At 42.5% G+C, this 20,202-nt stretch overlaps 1 long non-coding RNA gene across 1 annotated transcript; it reads right to left on the bottom strand.

The window, feature by feature from the left end:
* Positions 1-12,991: 12,991 nt before the first annotated feature.
* Positions 12,992-18,029, bottom strand: LOC309604964. Its single transcript, XR_014231179.1, has 3 exons — positions 16,465-18,029; positions 14,390-14,567; positions 12,992-13,188 (listed from the first exon to the last, which is right to left on the bottom strand). It is a non-coding gene; the product is annotated as an uncharacterized lncRNA (long non-coding RNA).
* Between the last annotated feature and the right edge of the window lie 2,173 nt (positions 18,030-20,202).

Consider the following 20,202-nt stretch of genomic DNA (forward strand, 5'->3'; position numbering starts at 1 on the left):
CCAAGGTATCCACATCTCAGTGGGTCTCAGTTCTATCGCCTTTCTGAGATCTTGGCTAAGATAAAGGGATGGGTACCAGATGCTTCCACCAACTCCAGGCCAAGTATGAAGAGCAGCTTCTCTCTTTCCTGGGAAATGGGTCAGTCATGTGATCATTTGCCATTGCTATCTTGGACATTCGTTTAAAAATGAGATATATAGGTTGGCTCTGGTGACGTTAGAAGAGCTATCTACATCTTATATCTATATCGTCTATTAACTATTCATTTAGTGCAGTTTACGTGCTATGTATTGTTCTAAGCTCTTTGTATCCTGAATTTCATCACATCTAAGATGCCACTGATCATAAGCTACACCATTATTTTTCATATCACTGAGGCAACTAAACCATGCTATGCTATTGACTGTAAGTTGCACCTCAATTTCAGACATGTTAAAATGTGAAAAATGCATGTCTTAGAATCAATGAAACATGGTATATTAATGCATGTTGTCATAATTAAATGAACTCTAGGAGGTAGGTTCTATCCTTATCCTCATTTTGTAGATGAGAAAACCGAGGCATAGGGAGGGTCCACAATGCACCCAGGATCACACAGCATTTGCACCCAGACAGTCGAACTCCAGGGCCCAGCTCATAACCACCACACTCTTCTCCCTGCAGATAAGGAAAGCCGAAAAAAAAAGTTTCAGAAAAGTTATTTTAAATGTTTCTCTGCATGAGGAGACTCAAAGTTACTCCTGTCTGCAGTTGTCCCCTAACATCTGGACCAATATCCCAAAGCTGAGCAATCCGGAAGTGCTCAGGAGTTCTATGGACCATGTGTCTGTTTTAGTGCAAGCTCATGGGGTGAGAGCGTGCCTGTGGACACATGGCTCCTTCTATGAGGACTGCGGTTGTCTAGCGTTACTTCTAGACACCATCCAAGGTTTAGCTTTGCTAGAAAGAAGAGAGTTCTGTCCACAGTTTCAGGAGAGCGTGACTCAGCCTCCTGTTGGCTTGGGTGTCAACCACCACTTTTGACTCTGAGGCCTTCTGCTTCTCACTTGAGGGTTGAGCCTGGTATGCTTTCTCACATTTAGTCATGATTAGGAAAATAAGTCAGACATCCTCACCCAAATAGGAGCTACTCCTCAGCCTCCTTGCCTCTCCTCATAATCCAAATGGGGTTAATTTCCTCCTTACCCGTCAATTTCATACAAGCGTTTGACAATCAACAGAGAGGAGTGACAAAGAAGTAGCTTCAGGGACCTAGAAATTTAATCATTATTCCAGTTTACAAGCCACAGTTTCAACATATCTCATCATTAAGTATGATTTTACCCCATTGCTACTGTCTTTCCAGAGCTACTTCTCCCCAGATTAGCTTCATCGAACCTTCTCTGCCCTCATAGCACATAGCTCTCTTAAGGAGCACTTCTCACACTGTATCAGAACTCCTTGTCTGTCTGTCTGTCTGTCTTCCCTACTACTTCAAGTTCTGTGGTACAAATTCTGTATCTGTCTTGCCCTGGGCTAGAGGTGACTCAGCATGAAGTCTCCGTTACAGAACTCACTCGTGGCGTGAAAGTTCCCCAGCGTTGCCCTTCCCTGTCTAAGGCAGAGCATCAGTTAACTTCTGCTTTCTTTTCTGGTTACCCATGGAGCCCTGCGAGGTGCTGGCATGAGAGCAGGGACCAAGTCTAACCTCGTTCCTCCCTGAATACTCGGCATCTAGCCAGTGCTCATGGTAGATGTTTTAAAAACATTTAGAAAATGAATGAATGAACTAGAGCCATGAGACTCCAAATGAAATTTCATGGAAGGGTTTCTTTCCCTTTCTTTTATTCATTTATTTACTCACTGTGTTGAATACTTACTGCATAGCAGGCACTATGTTTATGTCTGAGGGGGAAGGTAGCAATTAGATACAGGGGAAATACTGGGATTGATAAGCACAATCAGGGAATTCCCTGGTGGTCCAGTGATTAGGACTCCGTGCTTCCACTGTAGGGGGACTGGGTTCGATCCTTGGTCAGGGAACTAAGATCCCACAAGCTGCAAAAAAAAAAAGGCACAATCAGAAAGTGTCCTTCATGTCATGTAGGGCAGGAGGAGGGCAAGGGGTGAGTGAGGACACACTTGTTAGGAAGATGGATGACTTGAGGAACTAATGTTTAGCTGGATTGTGTTTAAAACAAAAAAAAAAAGCTCAATGAAAGACATGAAGAGATGGGAATACAAGGTGAGAATTCCAGGCCAAGGGAAGTATTTTATGATGCAGTCTCAGGGACAAGAGGGAGCACTGTCTGTGGTAGAAAGTGCAAGAAGTTGAATAGCACTGCTCAGAGCAGAGACGGCCAGGTGGCACAGACCCAGGTGAGGCCCAAGAGGGAGGGATCAGATCTCAGTGGTTTTGGGGCTCAGGTAGGGAGCAGGGTTTCATCCTAAGGCAAATGGGGAGCGAATGACGGACTGTAAGAGTAAGATGATGTCCTCAGATTTATTTTAGGAAGTTACTGCAGCTGCAGAATGGATTGGCGGGGATGAAGGGATGAAATACTGGGTATGAGAGATGAGGTGGTGAGGACTGCAGGGCTGGAGACGGGTCTACTTTGACTCATGTCTTCAAACAGCTTGGAACAGAATTAACCAAACCACTGAAATCCAAGTAGAATGTCATTTTATTCCACATCAGCCATTATTCTTCCCCTTCAGGTCTTTGCTGATAGCTACCGACAGATGTTGGATTGGCATGGGTGTGAGTGCAGAGGCCTGAGAGGATCTGGATTGAAACCTCGTCCCCAGGAGAAGAGAGTCAGTGGCAAAGAAAAGGGACCAGAGGTGATCAAATAATAGAGACAGTGAATTTTCACTCATGAAGATGCTGTGAAAGACAGGCTTCCCCTAGAATGAGCTGTCAGTAAAAACTTTAATTAGATCAAGGTACTCCCATGAGATACTGTGTTCTAAAATCTTGGGGTGAGGACGTTTGTAATTTGCAAAAGTAAACTCAATATCATCATATAACTTATCTTTGGAAAGCAGGCAAACAAAAAAAAGCTCTCTTGTTTGTACTATAGACTAAAAGGAACTAAAGTAGACAAAATCGCCCTGGCTGTGGGATGTGCAAATGTTCTGTGTTATATGCGTGTTGGTCACTGACAGGGTCTGGGGAAAAACTAGAATTTGCCGAAGGGGGTGGGGGAGTAGTGGCAGAGATAGTTTTGCTTATCAAAGGGGGGAGGGCAGGGATCAAGGAAGTTTGAAAAACAGTGAATGAAAATCATATAAATGCTTTAGTCATAAAAACTGAGAATTTATTTCTATATTCTGCATTTTTTCAAACACAACATAATTATCAAATTTGACATCTATTACTGCAGACTCTGTGGTAGCCAATGGGACCCAGAGACTAAGAAGGGACCACCCTGTCTCCGGGAGTACATGATCTAGTAGAGAAGACAGACAGAGGAATGATTAATACCCTTACATGACAAGTAGCATAATAGAGCATGTATAAAGAACATGAGAAAGAGAGGGATTGATTTCTACTTGTTTAATTGTGTTTAGAGTTGACAACATGAATCGACATTGGGGAACATGTATAATCCTAGATAGTAATATAAATATTAAAAAATCCCATGAAAACCATAATCCTCACAGCCTCCCATGGAGGACACGGCAGAGGTGTACAAGGGCAAGGGTGACCTGCCTGAGGGACAAGTACCACGTGACCAGGGTCATCAACTCCAGATCAAAGGGGACTCCAAGTCTAGTTGTTACTGTGACATCACACTGTATGTGTCTTGTTTTTTTTTTAATTAAGAAATAAATTTAGGTTTCATTTCAGGGGCCAAACATAGTCAACCTTTTCAGGTATTGAAGCCTCCAAGGAATTGGTTCTTAAGCTCCAAAATGTGCTCTTCTGACAATTTCTCTCCTATTTTATAGGCTCACATCATGGATTTGCTTTGATTAGAGGAAAGGCCAGGCTTAGGAAGCAGACGGGCCTGGCTCAAATCTGGCTCAGGACTCACTGATTATGCCATCTTGGACAAGCATCTGAACGCTCTGGTCCAGTTCCCCACGTGGCACACTGAGGAAATAAGATTAAATAAGAAGATGTGAGTGAAGGCACCCTAGTAGGCACTCTGCTTCTGTCTCAACCACCACCCCACTCCAAGCTACCATCTCTCATCTGGATCTTTATACATGTTTTTCTTCATTCATTCTGGGCCACTCCAGTCTGCCCATTTCTGCCCAGAAAGCAAATGTGATTGTGTCTCCACCATTGAAAGATCAGAAGCCTCAACATGATTTATAGAATATTTTTTTCCAACTGCAGGACATGAGCGATTCGTGGGTCATAGAAACAACTTTGTGGGTTGCCAGCAGCATATTTTTTTAAAGGGGAACAAAATAGAACACAACAGAAACACTAGATTGCAATGTCAATTTTAAACATAAAGATTATTACATGAAGCTTGCTTTCTCAATATGGGTCTGGGTTTTAGTATTTTCTGAGAGATGAAATAAGTGCACCTGTGAAACAAAAAGAAGACAATGGTGAGGAGCAGAAAAGGAAGCTATGTACACTTTTAAAAGCTAAGGGGACAGAAATGAGCTGTTAAAATTAGAAGTTTGATAGGAGAAATGAAAAAGACAATAGAAGCAGGTTTACAAGATAAAGATGAGAAAAAAATTCAGAAGGTAAAGCATAGTGATAAAGGGAGAGAAAATTGGAAGAAGAAAAGTCACAAAAATTGGAGGTCCGGTCCATGAGTTCTGATATCCAAATACAGGAGTTAATGTACAGAGGGAAAAACTAGAGGAAGTTGTCAAAGAAGCTTCCATAGTCTTGTCTTTTCCAAATGACTTCTTTCACGCAATCATATGCCTTTAAGTTCCCTCCACTTTTAGTGGTTTTATAGCTCATTTCCTTCTGTTGCTGACTAATATTCCATTGTATGGTGTACCACCTTTATTTATCCACTCACGTGCTGAAGGACATCTTGGATGCTTCCAAGTTTTTCTGCAATTATGAATAAAACTACTATAAACATTTGTGTGCAGGTTTTGGTGTGGATGTAAGTTTTCAGCTCATCTGAGTAAATACCAAAGAGTGCAATCGCTGGATTGTATGGTGAGACGATATTTAGTTTTGTAAGAAACTGCCAATTATTCTTACCGGTAGAAAACTTATCTTTGTTTTTTGTTTGTTTTTGCTCCTGATCTACCTCATGTTTGCACAAAAGGTCACACATACCCATTTGCAAATTCCACTCCTTGGGGTATTTCTCCTTGTTACAGTGTTACAAAGGCAAGGTATAGATTTCACAATCAGTCAAGAGCCAGAGGACCCAGCCCTTATTCAGACTCCTACACCAACTTGTTGAGTAGTCTTTCAACAAATCAGGTTTCGATGGCTCTCCACTTGCCAGTTTAGGCAAAATGAGCTCTTAGCCACATTGCACCTCTGAGAGAGTTTGCACATAACAAGTTCAGATCGGGCAAACATAATTTGTGCTAACTAAATATTACCTATTATCACTATTACTTAGGACCCAAAGTTGTAAGATGACCATTAGAACCTGTATTTAAACGTAACTTGTAGAGGTTGGAGTTCGGGTCTTGGGACTCCTCTAAGATTTATAAAAAGCATCAGTTATGGATTTGTCTGACTACCTGGCCACAATGAATTATTCATAGAGATTAACCATTACACCAATTCAGTTTCCGTGTGAGTAAGGATTCCTTTCCAGATATTTAGAAATAACTTCACCATGATATTTCTGTCATTAAATGGTGACCATATATGGGTTTGTTTTTTGTTTGTTTTTTTTAAATAAATGTATTTATTACTTTATTTTATTTTTGGCTGCATTGGGTCTTCGTTGCTGCACGTGGGCTTTCTCTAGTTGTGGCGATCGGGGGGCTACTCTTCGTTGTGGTGCGCGGGCCTCTCATTGCAGTGGCTTCTCTTGTTGCAGAGCATGGGCTCTAGGCGTGCGGGCTTCAGTAGGTGCAGCACGCAGGCTCAGTAGCTGTGGCTCGCGGGCTCTAGAGCGCAGGCTCAGTAGCCGTGGCGCATAGGCTCAGTTGCTCCACGGCAGTGGGACCTTCCTGGACCAGGGCCCGAACCCGTGTCCCCTGCATTGGCAGGCAGACTCTCAACTACTGCGCCACCAGGGAAGCCCCATATATGGGCTTTGAAGTTGCTTTTCCCCCCAATGTTTGTGTTACCTTTCATCACTTTAAATAGGAAACCACAAACAGATGCTAGGAATTGGCTACCGAGATAAGTGGAATGGACGCTGATCTGAGTTGAACAGATCCTGGTGAGGAACAGCCCTTGCCCATGCCGCTCTGCTCACCAGCCTCTCAAACTGAAATGCCTCACAAGCTCCTTGTCACTGACCTGCAGTGATTACAGGGTAATAATGAGACCCTTCTCACGGTTCCTCAGCAAGTGGTGGGTGTTAGGGGGATAAGCAATTTCAGGGAGGACAGAGGAAGGGCACAACTGAGCCCTGTTGGACATGGGTAACATGTTGGAGGTGCCACTCTATGAAAATGCAACATTTGTGTGGCCGGGTTTCTGGATTTTTCTAGGATCCTGGCATCCAGTAGCCTCGTGCCCTAAATGTTCAGGCCCCTCTACCCAACACAGAGCTACGTCCAGGCCTGTAGACCTCAGAGAGCATCTTTTCTTTGTCCCATCTCTCAGAGAGCCTCTTCTCAAAAGATTCACATGGTGCCTATATATTTCAGGGCCCGTTCACTCACTCACTTCTTCATTCATTCATTCATTCAGCACATGTTTACTAAGCACTTACCATGTACCAGGCACTGTTTGTGGAATTGGGGCACAACAGTGAAAAAGGCAAAGTTTCAGTTCTCCTGGATCTTATATTCCCATGATAAAGAGACACATAACAAGTCAAGCAGTCATAAGGGCTAGGAGAACAAATAAAGCAGAGTAAGGGGTTAGAGAGTGACAGGACTGCTATGTCAGAGAGGGTGGCCTCTTGGGAGTGTGGTCTTCGAGTGCGCCTTGTGGACAAGGGAGTGAGAGCATCATTCTAGGCAGAGGGACAACACATGCAAATACCTGCGGTGGGGGCAGCCTTAAGGTGCTCACAGATTAGCAACGTGGCTGGAGAGCAGGACAGATGCGGTGGGAGCTGAGGCAGGGGGAAGGCACAATATGTCCTAACTCAGTTAATGCAAACTCCTCCCACTGAGTGATCGGGGCCATTGGTGTTTTAGGTGAGCTGGGGATGGAGGAATTTGGGGGCCCCAGAGTCTTTGAAAGCACTGATAATTCACAGCCATCCCTGGAAATGGCTCTATCTTTCCTCCCAGAGGCAAATCCTGAGAGCAGAAGGTCTGTAGGTTCTGGTTTCCTGCTGTATCAGCTGACAGGTCACGTTTCTGACTCGTATTGAATTAGGTGGGACTTTAACAGACCCAGCAGATCACTGGCATTCACTAAGTTGACAACAGCCATCCCAGCTACTTATGAGCAACTCCAAATCAAGGCAGTCAATATTTTGGAATTGTGCTGAGGCCCATATTCAAATCATGGGGAGAGCAGTGAAGGAAGCTCCTCAGGAGACTTCAGGAGAAATTCTCTGGAAAAACGGCTACCAGGTGAGAGATCAGGTGTCAGAGTTGAATGGGCTATAGATTTAGAATTTCAGGCTATGCATGGGAAATCCTGGCTCCAGATAAGGATAATTTTTAGGAAAGAGCTAGGATTAAGAATTTGCAAAGAAAGCGCTCAGGATCCTTCCCCTGGGAATGTCAAGGGTCTATTGCATAAGTTTCTTTTTCCGGAGAAACTCCTTAGTAAGCCGGTGACCTAACCTCACCTCTCCTGTGGTATATCACCTTGACTGTACTTACACATGACCGTTTAGGACCCTGAGAACTTTATTAACCTATGGTTTAGCTCATGGATTGAACCAGATTAATACAGTTGATAATTACCTTTCCTGGCTTTCTCTGTTCAGTGAGGACTCAATGGAAATTGTCGACTAAGTGAATGACTTGAAACCACCAGTAGAAATGAAACAAGAGCTAGCATCATAAAAACACCTAAAATAAATTAATAATTCCTATTATAGGATAATTGCTTCCATGTTAAATGTCTTTTGAAATAAGATATCCAGTTCTAAGGTGGGGGTTGAAATAACTTACAGAGCCAGAGAATAAACTCTGTTTCTCTTATTCTAGCATGAGACCTTCATTCATTGACGCAACAAATATTGTTAAGCCCCCTCACCGTGCCAGTCTAGTACTACATGCTAAGGGAACATAATACAAAGTTTATGACCTGCTTGGAGACAGACAGGCAATTAGGCAGTTTCACCACGCCACAGCTTCTTCCCAGCTACCATAACCATAGCCAAGCTCTCCCCCAAACTGCTGCTTTTAGAGCCTCTGAAGAAGTTATCTTTTACTGGGATCAGTCAGCCTCAAGTTCAGGGCCAAAGCCTCGTGGGGCTCTCAGACGTGTTTCAGTCTGTTCTCGGGCTCATGGCAGCTCTCTTGTTCACTTTTCTCAATCGTACCTGACAAATGGGCACAGGTCAGCTTTTTGGGAGAATGATGGCTGCCCCAGGCATTCCTTTCTTACCAGGGCTGCAGGGGGATGGGACTGGCTTTGAATGTCCCCACTGGCTCCTTCACTCTAGGAATGAGTGTGGCTTACTGTGAAATCCCTCCCTTCCTCCGCCCATGACATTGACATTCCTTGGCTCCTTTAGGGAGCCTGGGCATTTCAATTCCATTTCTTGTGTTTCATTCCGATTTCCCACTCTCTCCCCCCTTGCTATGGACCGAATGTGTCCTCCTAAAATTCGTATGTTGACACCTTAATCTCCGATTAGGGATTTGCAGGTGGGGCCATTGGGAAGTCTTTAGATCATGAGGGTGGAGCCCTCATGAATGAGATTAATGCCCTTCTAAAAAGAGAGATGATTATTCTCTTCACCATGTGAGGATGCAGCAAGAAGGTGGCTGTCTGTAAAGCAGGAAGAGAACCCTCACCAAGAAGCTGACCATGCTGGCACCCTAGGCTTGGACTTCCTGCCTCCAGAACTGTGAAAAAAAACTGTTGTTCAATCCCTCCAGTTTATGGTACCTTGTGCTAGCAGCCCAAATGGATAAAGACACCCCTGTAACTGCTTGTCTACAGTTCACACTGGCTACTCTAGGAGAAAGGTAAAAACAAGTAGGCTAGAGACAGGAAACGTGTTTACCATATTAGGAGGGTCTACAGTGTGCCAAGAACCGTGACTCCCAATTTGTAAACATTGTTCACTTTTCTTTCCAAGAGCTCAGTCTGTAGAGTCGGCCAGATGGAGATTGGAAGCCCAGCCCTGCCTTTTGCTAGGGTGACGGGCAAGTGACTCAGCACTACTAGACCCCTGCTCCTGGGAGAGCCAGCGGGGCCCAGCACACACCCTGTGTCCAAACACCAGGGCTGCGCTCATAAAACCGTGTGACCTCGGCGGGCTGCTTCTGGACATGATAAAAGCAGTACTCACAACAATCGGATGGTTGTGAAGCTCAACTGACTTCATATAAGTAAGACACTTAGAGTAGTAACCAGCTTGAGGTAAAAGCAAGCTATTATTTCACATCTAGTTGAAGATTTTTTAAAAATAAATGTGATTTCAGCACAGTGTTCGACAAGAAGCACACAACAAAGTCTAGCTATTATTGAAGTTATTATTATTACTTCTTTTGTATTACTTTAATAATATTATTCATTACTATTATTACTTTCAGACATAGAGGTGACAGACTTGGGGTTGTCCCTGCTAAAGTGTTGAAAGGAGAATGACAAAAGAAAAGGCTATAGCTTCTTCTTCTTTTTTTTTAACTTTTTATTTTATATTGGAGTATAAGTGATTAACAATGTTGTGTTAGTTTCAGGTGCACAGCAAAGTGATTCAGTTATACATATACCTGTATCTATTCTTTTTCAAATTCTTTTCCCATTTAGGTTGTTAGGTAATATTGAGCAGAGTTCCCTGTGCTATGCAATTAAGTTCTTGTTGGTTATCCATTTTCAATATAGCAGTGTGTACATGTTAATCCCAAACTCCCTAAATATCCCTTCCCACCTTCCCGCCGGTAACCGTAAGTTTGTTCTCTAAGTCTGTGAGTCTGTTTCTGTTTTGTAAATATGTTCATATGTAACATTATTTTTAGATCCCACATATAAGCGATATCATACAATACTTGTCTTTGTCTGACTTACTTCACTCAGCATGATAATCTCTACGTCCACCCATGTTGCTGCAAATGGCATTATTTCATTCTTTTTAATGGCTGAGTAATATTCCATTGTATATATTTACCACATCTTCTTTAGCAATGCCCCTGTCGATGGACATTTAGGTTGCTTCCATGTCTTGGCTATTGTAAACTGTGTTGCAATGAACATTGGGGTGCATGTATCCTTTCAGACCATGTTTTTCTCCGGATAGATGCCCAGTACTGTGATTGTGGGATCAGAGGGGAGCTCTATTTTTAGTTTTTTAAGGAACCTCCATACTGTTCTCCACAGTGGCTATACCAATTTACTTTCCCACCAACAGTGTAGGAGAATTCCCTTTTCTCCACACCCTCTCCAGCATTTATTCATTGTGGATTTTTTGATGATAGACTTTCTGACTGGTGTGATGTCATATCTCACTGCAGTTTTGATTTGCATTTCTCTAATAATTAGCGATGTTGAACATCTTTTCCTGTGCCTCTTGGAAAAGGCTGTAGCTTCTTATCACCCAAAGCGTGGACAAGATCCACAGCACGGACATCGCCTTTGACTTTGGTGAAGTTCAGGAGCTCAGACTTCGGCCGCAGACCTACGACTCAGAATCTGCATTTGACACTAGATCCCAGGTGAGTCAGGGGCATGTTCAAGGTGGAGAGGCACCGCTCCAGTGCGCTGGTCCTCGACCCACTGGAATCACATTTGAAACACACTGCTGTGTAGACCCTCCCCCCAACCTCTCACCACCTCAAAATTGCAGCTCCATTGGCTGCAGTACAAATGCTACAACTGTTGTGCAGTCATGGTTGACGCCCACCCATCTATCTTCTGGTCCATGGAGAGTTAGTCTGCAGGGATGGATGGGAGCTTAGTTTCTTCAGCAAGTGCCAGTGAGAGGGTTTGTATTTTTTCTCGTCAGGCCCAGTGGAAGGATGGAGGGACATGGAGAGAACACATTCTTCTCTCCCGCCCCTGCCATTCCCCGTCTTCATTGCAACTATGGACACGTGACAAGGCTCTGTGCAGGCTTCTTGGCCAATGTTTGTTTCTCTGGTTGTGGGTCACAGTGTCCAGGCTGGGCTGGCTGGCAGTCTCTCTGTCAGGCCCGTGTACCTGGGGCTTGGCTTTTGGGCGCTGGGAGTTTGTATTTCCTTGAAATGGGGTTCATCTCCTTCCTTCATCCACTCCTGCCCACTGCTCACAGCACCCAGAGCCTGCTGACCTTTCCTGCGAGACCCTTGACCCCTGGTAGAAAATTCCCTTTCCCACCCGGCTCAGGCTGGTTATCTAAGTGACTGTTGCTGTGAGGAGGATGGCTCATGCCCCATCGTAAGGCCAAGGACTCTCCTGGGGGCCAGGCTACTATTGTTTTGTGGGAATGAGCGTCATGGGGTTGTCATTTTCTGAATTTTCCAGAGAAGCTAACAACTTGGGGTTTTATGGGAAAAAAAAATGTAAATGTTGACAGCTAGTTAACAAAAAACTTCCAAGTTCTGATAGGCAAATAAAACATTTCCTCAGCTCAGACTTGCCCCTTGTTCGAAACCGCCCATTGGGATTGCAGAGATTCCACAAGCCATGGAGGCTAATCCAAATGATCTCGCTGGAACTTTGGAGCTGCTAGAAAAGGGGAGACACCTGGCATCCCCTAAGCCACATGGCCAAGGGTTTTTAATCCAATGACTTGTTAGTTTGGTAGCCCCTCTGCTGAAGGCACACCTTCCAGAGGCCTAAGCATGGCTGTTGCTGACACTCACCACCTAAGACCTCTGGATGTCCTCCTAGGGGGACAGGGGACCTCTCTGCCTGACCTGGGGCCAGATATGGTAGGACTTGTGCAGGGCAGTCGTATTTCCCTAGGACAGCAGAACGGAAGGAAAAAAAGGACGGTTTACACTCTCCGATCTTCTCCCTCCCTTGTTTTGTGCCCTCCCTGAATGGCAGACAGCCCCAGCATTAGACACAGCCCCTTGTTTAATGGTGCCACGTCTCTGCTAGTGACCGAATGTTTCTCCCTCATTATTTTCTTTATGCAAGAGGACGTGACTTGTGTTTGTTGCTAATATTAGATCTGTAACAGATGCCCTCATTGTTGGGCCCTGGGTCCATGTGGAGCAGATTAATAAAGCAAAGACAAGGGCCTCAAATACTCAGTGACTTTAAGATCCTACTTCTCTGCTGGGTCTCAGAGTACCAGTCGCTCTAATAAATGATTAGGAAAAGAATGTTGATCTAAAGAGGCATCAAATTTTTACTTGTCCAAGGTATCCACATCTCAGTGGGTCTCAGTTCTATCACCTTTCTGAGATCTTGGCTAAGATAAAGGGATGGGTACCAGATGCTTCCACCAACTCCAGGCCAAGTATGAAGAGCAGCTTCTCTCTTTCCTGGGAAATGGGTCAGTCATGTTATCATTTGCCATTGTGATATTGGACATTCGTTTAAAAATGAGCTATATAGGTTGGCTCTGGTGACGGTAGAAGAGCTATCTACATCTTATATCTATATCGTCTATTAACTATTCATTTAGTGCAGTTTACGTGCTATGTATTGTTCTAAGCTCTTTGTATCCTGAATTTCATCACATCTAAGATGCCACTGAACATAAGCTACACCATTATTTTTCATATCACTGAGGCAACTAAACCATGCTATGCTATTGACTGTAAGTTGCACCTCAAGTTCAGACATGTTAAAATGTGAAAAATGCATGTCTCAGAATCAATGAAACCTGGTATATTAATGCACGTTGTCATAATTAAAAGAACTCTAGGAGGTAGGTTCTATCCTTATCCTCATTTTGTAGATGAGAAAACCGAGGCATAGGGAGGGTCCACAATGCACCCAGGATCACACAGCATTTGCACCCAGACAGTCGAACTCCAGGGCCCAGCTCATAACCACCACACTCTTCTCCCTGCAGATAAGGAAAGCCGAAAAAAAACAGTTTCAGAAAAGTTATTTTAAATGTTTCTCTGCATGAGGAGACTCAAAGTTACTCCTGTCTGCAGTTGTCCCCTAACATCTGGACCAATATCCCAAAGCTGAGCAATCCGGAAGTGCTCAGGAGTTCTATGGACCATGTGTCTGTTTTAGTGCAAGCTCATGGGGTGAGAGCGTGCCTGTGGACACATGGCTCCTTCTATGAGGACTGCGGTTGTCTAGCGTTACTTCTAGACACCATCCAAGGTTTAGCTTTGCTAGAAAGAAGAGAGTTCTGTCCACAGTTTCAGGAGAGCGTGACTCAGCCTCCTGTTGGCTTGGGTGTCAACCACCACTTTTGACTCTGAGGCCTTCTGCTTCTCACTTGAGGGTTGAGCCTGGTATGCTTTCTTACGTTTAGTCATGATTAGGAAAATAAGTCAGACATCCTCACCCAAATAGGAGCTACTCCTCAGCCTCCTTGCCTCTCCTCATAATCCAAATGGGGTTAATTTCCTCCTTACCCGTCAATTTCATACAAGCGTTTGACAATCAACAGAGAGGAGTGACAAAGAAGTAGCTTCAGGGACCTAGAAATTTAATCATTATTCCAGTTTACAAGGCACAGTTTCAACATATCTCATCATTAAGTATGATTTTACCCCATTGCTACTGTGTTTCCAGAGCTACTTCTCCCCAGAGTAGCTTCATCGAACCTTCTCTGCCCTCATAGCACATAGCTCTCTTAAGGAGCACTTCTCACACTGTATCAGAACTCCTTGTCTGTCTGTCTGTCTGTCTTCCCTACTACTTCACGTTCTGTGGTACAAATTCTGTATCTGTCTTGCCCTGGGCTAGAGGTGACTCAGCATGAAGTCTCCGTTACAGAACTCACTCGTGGCGGGAAAGTTCCCCAGCGTTGCCCTTCCCTGTCTAAGGCAGAGCATCAGTTGACTTCTGCTTTCTTTTCTGGTTACCCATGGAGCCCTGTGAGGTGCTGGCATGAGAGAGGGACCAAGTCTAACCTCGTTCCTCCCTGAACACTCGGCATCTAGCCAGTGCTCATGGTAGATGTTTTTAAAACATTTTGAAAATGAATGAATGAACTAGAGCCATGAGACTCCAAATGAAATTTCATGGAAGGGTTTTTTTCCCTTTCTTTTATTCATTTATTTATTCACTGTATTGAATATTACTGTATAGCAGGCACGATGTTTATGTCTGAGGGGGAAGGTAGCAGTTAGATACAGGGGAAATACTCGGATTAATAGGCACAGTCAGGGAATTCCCTGGTGGTCCAGTGATTAGGACTCCATGCTTCCACTGTAGGGGGACTGGGTTCGATCCCTGGTCAGGGAACTAAGATGCCACAAGCTGCAAAAACAAAAGGCACAATCCGAAAGGGCCCTTAACATCACGTAAGACAGGAGGAGGGCAAGGGGTGAGTGAGGACATGCTCGTTAGGAAGATGGATGACTTGAGGAACTAATGTTTAGCTGGATTGTGTTTAAGAAAAAAAAAAAGCTAAATGAAAGAGATGAAGGGATGGGATTACAAGGTGAGAATTCCAGGCCAAGGGAAGTATTTTATGATGCAGTCTCAGGGACAAGAGAGAGCACTGTCTGTGGTAGAAAGTGCAAGAAGTTGAATAGCACTGCTCAGAGCATAGACGGCCAGGTGGCACAGGCCCAGGTGAGGCCCAAGAGGGAGGGATCAGATCTCAGTGGTTTTGGGGGTCAGGTAGGGCGCAGGGTTTCATCCTAAGGCAAATGGGGAGCGATTGACGGACTGTAAGAGTAAGATGATGTCATTAGATTTATTTTAGGAAGTCACTCCAGCTGCAGAATGGATTGGCAGGGATGAAGGGATGAAAAACTGGGTATGAGAGATGAGGTGGTGAGAACTGCAGGGCTGGAGACGGGTCTACTTTGACTCATGTCTTCAAACAGCTTGGAACAGAATCAACCAAACCACTGAAATCCAAATAGAGTGTCATTTTATTCCACATCAGCCATTATTCTTCCCCTTCAGGTCTTTGCTGACAGCTACCGACAGATGTTGGATTGGCATGGGTGTGAGTGCAGAGGCCTGAGAGGATCTGGTTTGAAACCTCGTCCCCAGGAGAAGAGCATCAGTGGCAAAGAAAAGGAACCAGAGGTGATCAAATGGAGACAGTGAATTATCGCTCATAAAGATGCTGTGAAAGACAGGCTTCCCCTAGAATGAGCTGTCAGCAAAAACTTTAATTAGATCAAGGTACTCCCATGAGATACTGTGTTCTAGAATCTTGGGGTGAGGACGTTTGTAATTTGCAAAAGTAAACTCAATATCATCATATAACTTATCTTTGGAAAGCAGGCAAACAAAAAGAAGCTCTCTTGTTTATACTATAGACTAAAAGGAACTAAAGTAGACAAAATCGCCCTGGCTGTGGGATGTGCAAATGTTCTGTGTTATGTGCGTGTTGGTAACTGACAGGGTCTGGGGAAAAACTAGAATTTGCCGAAGGGGGTGGGGGAGTAGTGGCAGAGATAGTTATACTTATCAAAGGGGGGTGCAGGGATCAAGAAAGTTTGAAAAACAGTGAATTAAAATCATGTAAATGCTTTAGTCATAAAAACTGAGAATTTAATTTTATATTCTGCATATTCTCAAACACAACATAATTATCAAATTTGACATCTATTACTCCAGACTCTGTGGTGGCCAATGGGACCCAGAGACTAATAAGGGACCACCCTGTCTCCGGGAGTACATGATCTAGTAGAGAAGACAGACAGAGGAGTGATTAATACCCTTACATGACAAGCAGCATAATAGAGCGTGTATAAAGAACATGAGAAAGAGAGGGATTGATTTCTAGTTGTTGAATTGTGTTTAGAGTTGACAACATGAATCGACATTGGGGAACATGTATAATCCTAGATAGTAACATAAACATTAAAAAATCCCATGAAAACCATAATCCTCACAGCCTCCCATGGAGGACATGACAGAGGTGTACAAGGGTAAGGATGACCTGGCTGAGGGACAAGTACCTCGTGACCAGGGTCATCAACTCCAGATCAAAGGGGACTCCAAGTCTAGTTGTTACTGTGACATCACACCGTATGTGTCTTGTTTATTTTTTTTTAATTAAGAAATAAATTTAGGTTTCATTTCAGGGCCCAAACATAGTCAACCTTTTCAGGTATTGAAGCCTCCAAGGAATTGGTTCTTAAGCTCTAAAATGTGCTCTTCTGACAATTTCTCTCCTATTATATAGGCTCACCTCATGGATTTGCTGTGACTTAGAGGAAAGGCCAGGCTTAGGAAGCAGACGGGCCTGGCTCAAATCTGGCTCAGGACTCACTGATTATGCCATCTTGGACAAGCATCTGAACGCTCTGGTCCAGTTCCCCACGTGGCACACTGAGGAAATAAGATTAAATAAGAAGATGTGAGTGAAGGCACCCTAGTAGGCACTCTGCTTCTTTCTCAACCACCACCCCACTCCAAGCTACCATCTCTCATCTGGATCTTTATACATGTTTTCCTTCATTCATTCTGGGCCACTCCAGTCTGCCCATTTCTGCCCAGAAAGCAAATGTGATTGTGTCTGTGCCATTGAAAGATCAAAAGCCTCCACATGATTTATAGAATATTTCTTTCCAAACTGCAGGACATGAGCCATTAGTGGGTCATAGAAACAACTTTGTGGGTTACCAGCAGCATATTTTTTAAAAGGGAACAAACTAGAACACAACAGAAACACTAGATTGCAATGTCAATTTTAAGCATAAGGATTATTACGTGAAGCTTGCTTTCTCAATATGTGTCTGGTTTTAGTATTTTCTGAGAGATGAAATAAGTGCACCTGTGAAACAAAAAGAGGACAATGGTGGGGGACAGGGAAGGAAGCTATGTACACTTGAAAAAGCTAAGGGGACAGAAATGAGCTGTTAAAAATTAGAATTTGATAGGAGAAATGAAAAAGACAATAGAAGTAGGTTTACAAGATAAAGATAAGAAAAAATTTCAGAAGGTAAAGCATAGTGATAAAGGGATAGAAAATTGGAAGAAGAAAAGACACAAAAATTGGAGGAACGGCCCATGAGGTCTGATATCCAAATACAGGAGTTAATGCACAGAGGGAGAAACTAGAGGAAGTTGTCAAAGAAGTAACTAAAAAGCTTTCATAAAACTAAAGAACCAGAATTTTGAGACGGAAAACATTTAAGAGCACCGGGACAAAGAAAAGCTCCTATAAACTAATAGAGAGGAACACAGCACACTAGGACTAGGAATCATACTTACATCTCCCTTATTCCTCATACCACACTCACAAAACAATAAAACAAGTTAATAAAACAAACCCAAAACCCCAGTTAGAATTAAAGGTATAATTAAAATCAAAATTAAAAGTACAATTAACATATAAAAAGGAAAAACCCCATAAGATAATATTTATCTGTCTCTGGATGGGCAAATAACTTTCTAACTTTCTAAACATAAAGGCCATGGAAGGCATTACAAAGGAAAAGGCCGACTCAACATTTTAATATATTAAACTGAAATATATGTGAAAAACATTTAAAATTAAAATTAAATATAAATTAAAGAAATGTCAAACTGGGAAAAACCTATGAACAGATTAAACAAAGGGTTTAATATGGAAAATATTCACATGACAAGTAAAATGTTCATATACTGTGTAAAATATGCAGAATAGTCACATAATATATAAAATGTTCATGTAAGTAGATGAGAAAAAACACTAGAACCATATTGGAGAAAAATGGGCAAAGGATATGAAGCAATACAAATGGCTAGCATTCATTGAAGAAAAACAAGTCAATCTTACTTGTAATCTAAGAAGTATAAATTAAAACTTGAGCTACACTTTTTCACCAAAATTTTTCACAATAATTTTCTTACCAAATTATTAAAGATATTTTTTCAGAGTAACGTTAATGGTGAGGATGTAAAGTGATATGTTTCTGGAAAGTTTTGGAAATACATGTTAAGGATTTTAAATGTTTAAATCTTGCAATGCAGTAATTCCATTTCTAGTTATCTAATCCAAGGAATTTCATTATTTAACTAATATGTTACCAAATATACTGATCTAGGTACTGAAATATAGGATATTTTTAAGGGATTAGTAATACTTGTGGAAAAGTAAAAAACAAAATAACTGTCCAATAATAGGGGGAAAGTTGTGTCACGTATCTCCATCCAATAGAATTTATTTAGCCATCAAATATGATGGTTATAATTATTTTCAATAAACGGTAAGTAGACTTTCTAATGTGAGAAGAAATTTATTAAACACAGCATTTAGATATTGGCTGTCAGTGGAAACAATGGCTAACGTCTGAGGCATTCTGTCAACAATCCTCATTTGAAAGAATAGCTTTGAAATATGCACGGACCATGAAAGACAAGAAGGCTTTCCTGCTGTCCTGAAATTGTTGAGCAATCTGTACAATAAGCAGTCTGGCCAATGGCCACAGTGAGAGGACTTATTAAACTTACTTCACTTCTTACCTTCCCCAGTTTAAAACACTCACACACACACACACACACACACACACACACACACACACACACACCCCAGGAAAGCTTAGTGGAATTATTTTTGAAAGACTCCTAATATCCAGAAATCCATCAAGTCTAATCATTCTGATAAAAATTCTTTTCTGCAATTGTCAGAATTGTCAAGTTTCCTTAGAGGAAGAATTTCTGTGTTACTGGGGATACCAAGAATAAGGGTAAAATGGAAGAGTAACTGAAATGTAAGGGTACTTATTCTCAACTAGTACCTGTGGCTCCAACTGAAAGAAACATGGAGGCGGTTTCACAGTAAAAGCAACCATCTGAGACCCGTAGAGAAGACATTTGTCTGGAGCACTGAAGGATCACTGTAATTGTACCCAGCAAATTCTGAGAAGTTTGGATTTGAGCACAGAGTTACACTTACAGAATCAGGGTGTTTCCTTTGGATGCTCAATATCTGAAGATTAATGTGTATCTAGATTATTTATTTTATATAGATGGTAGCCCGGCCGCATACCTCCTAGGATCCTTAGAAATGTAAAAAGGAAATCATTTAGTTTATAAAACAAATACAGGGGACTTCCCTGGCAGTCCAGTGGTTGGGACTCTGTGCTTCCACTGCAGGGGGACGGGTTTGATCCCTGGTCAGGGAACGAAGATCCCACATGCCACGTGGCAAAGCCAACAAAAAGAAAAACAAAAGCAAATACTCAACTCAAGGCTTGTTTTAGTTGTCTATTAAGAATTCAATAAGAAATGAGGGCCTCTGTGATATTCATAATCAGCATTTTAGGGTTTATTAGGGGAAAGACCCTTAGAATGGTATTTAAATTTTTGACATTAATTTTCCTTGTAAATTGTTTCACTCTTCTGTTTTCATTTCTCTAGAGGAAGTTTTCATATAGAATGAAAAATTTGATTATATATTTATATAGTTTTAAATAAAATCATTATAGAAGAATTTTTAAGATTAAAAATTACAGTGAGATGGGGAGATTATCACATGATACAGGTGACGGGTACTTGTAGATCCTCAGGGTCTAGCTTGAGTGGTGACAGCTATAAGGAGGAGAGGTAGGCAAGCTGGATCCTTGGGTCCTTATATAAGGAAGGAGAGCACAGGAAGCCTCCCTGGGGTATACAGGTGTCCCTGGGGCCTCACAGTAGACTGTCGTGGGATCCCCTGACATCACCGACTCTATGTCTAGGGAGAGGGAGATGTAATAGCCAACGGTAACTAGGATACTGTATTCCCATCCTTAGAAAAAAAGATTTCTAAAGGACGAAGTTAATTTCAGGAGAGAGATGATCAATTTGTACTAAACAAGTTGGTTTTCAGGGCCTCAGTGGCCAGTCAAGAAGGAAAAGCAAATCAGAAATGCAGGAGAAAGTCAGTGCTATTAGAGAAAGCTACGGCAATAAATAATATCTTTAAAGAGAGAGAGTGTGATACGAAAGAAATCCATGAACA

The sequence above is a fragment of the Balaenoptera borealis genome, assembly GCF_965194805.1.
Source record: "Balaenoptera borealis genome assembly, chromosome: 11".
Lineage (NCBI taxonomy): Eukaryota > Metazoa > Chordata > Mammalia > Artiodactyla > Balaenopteridae > Balaenoptera > Balaenoptera borealis.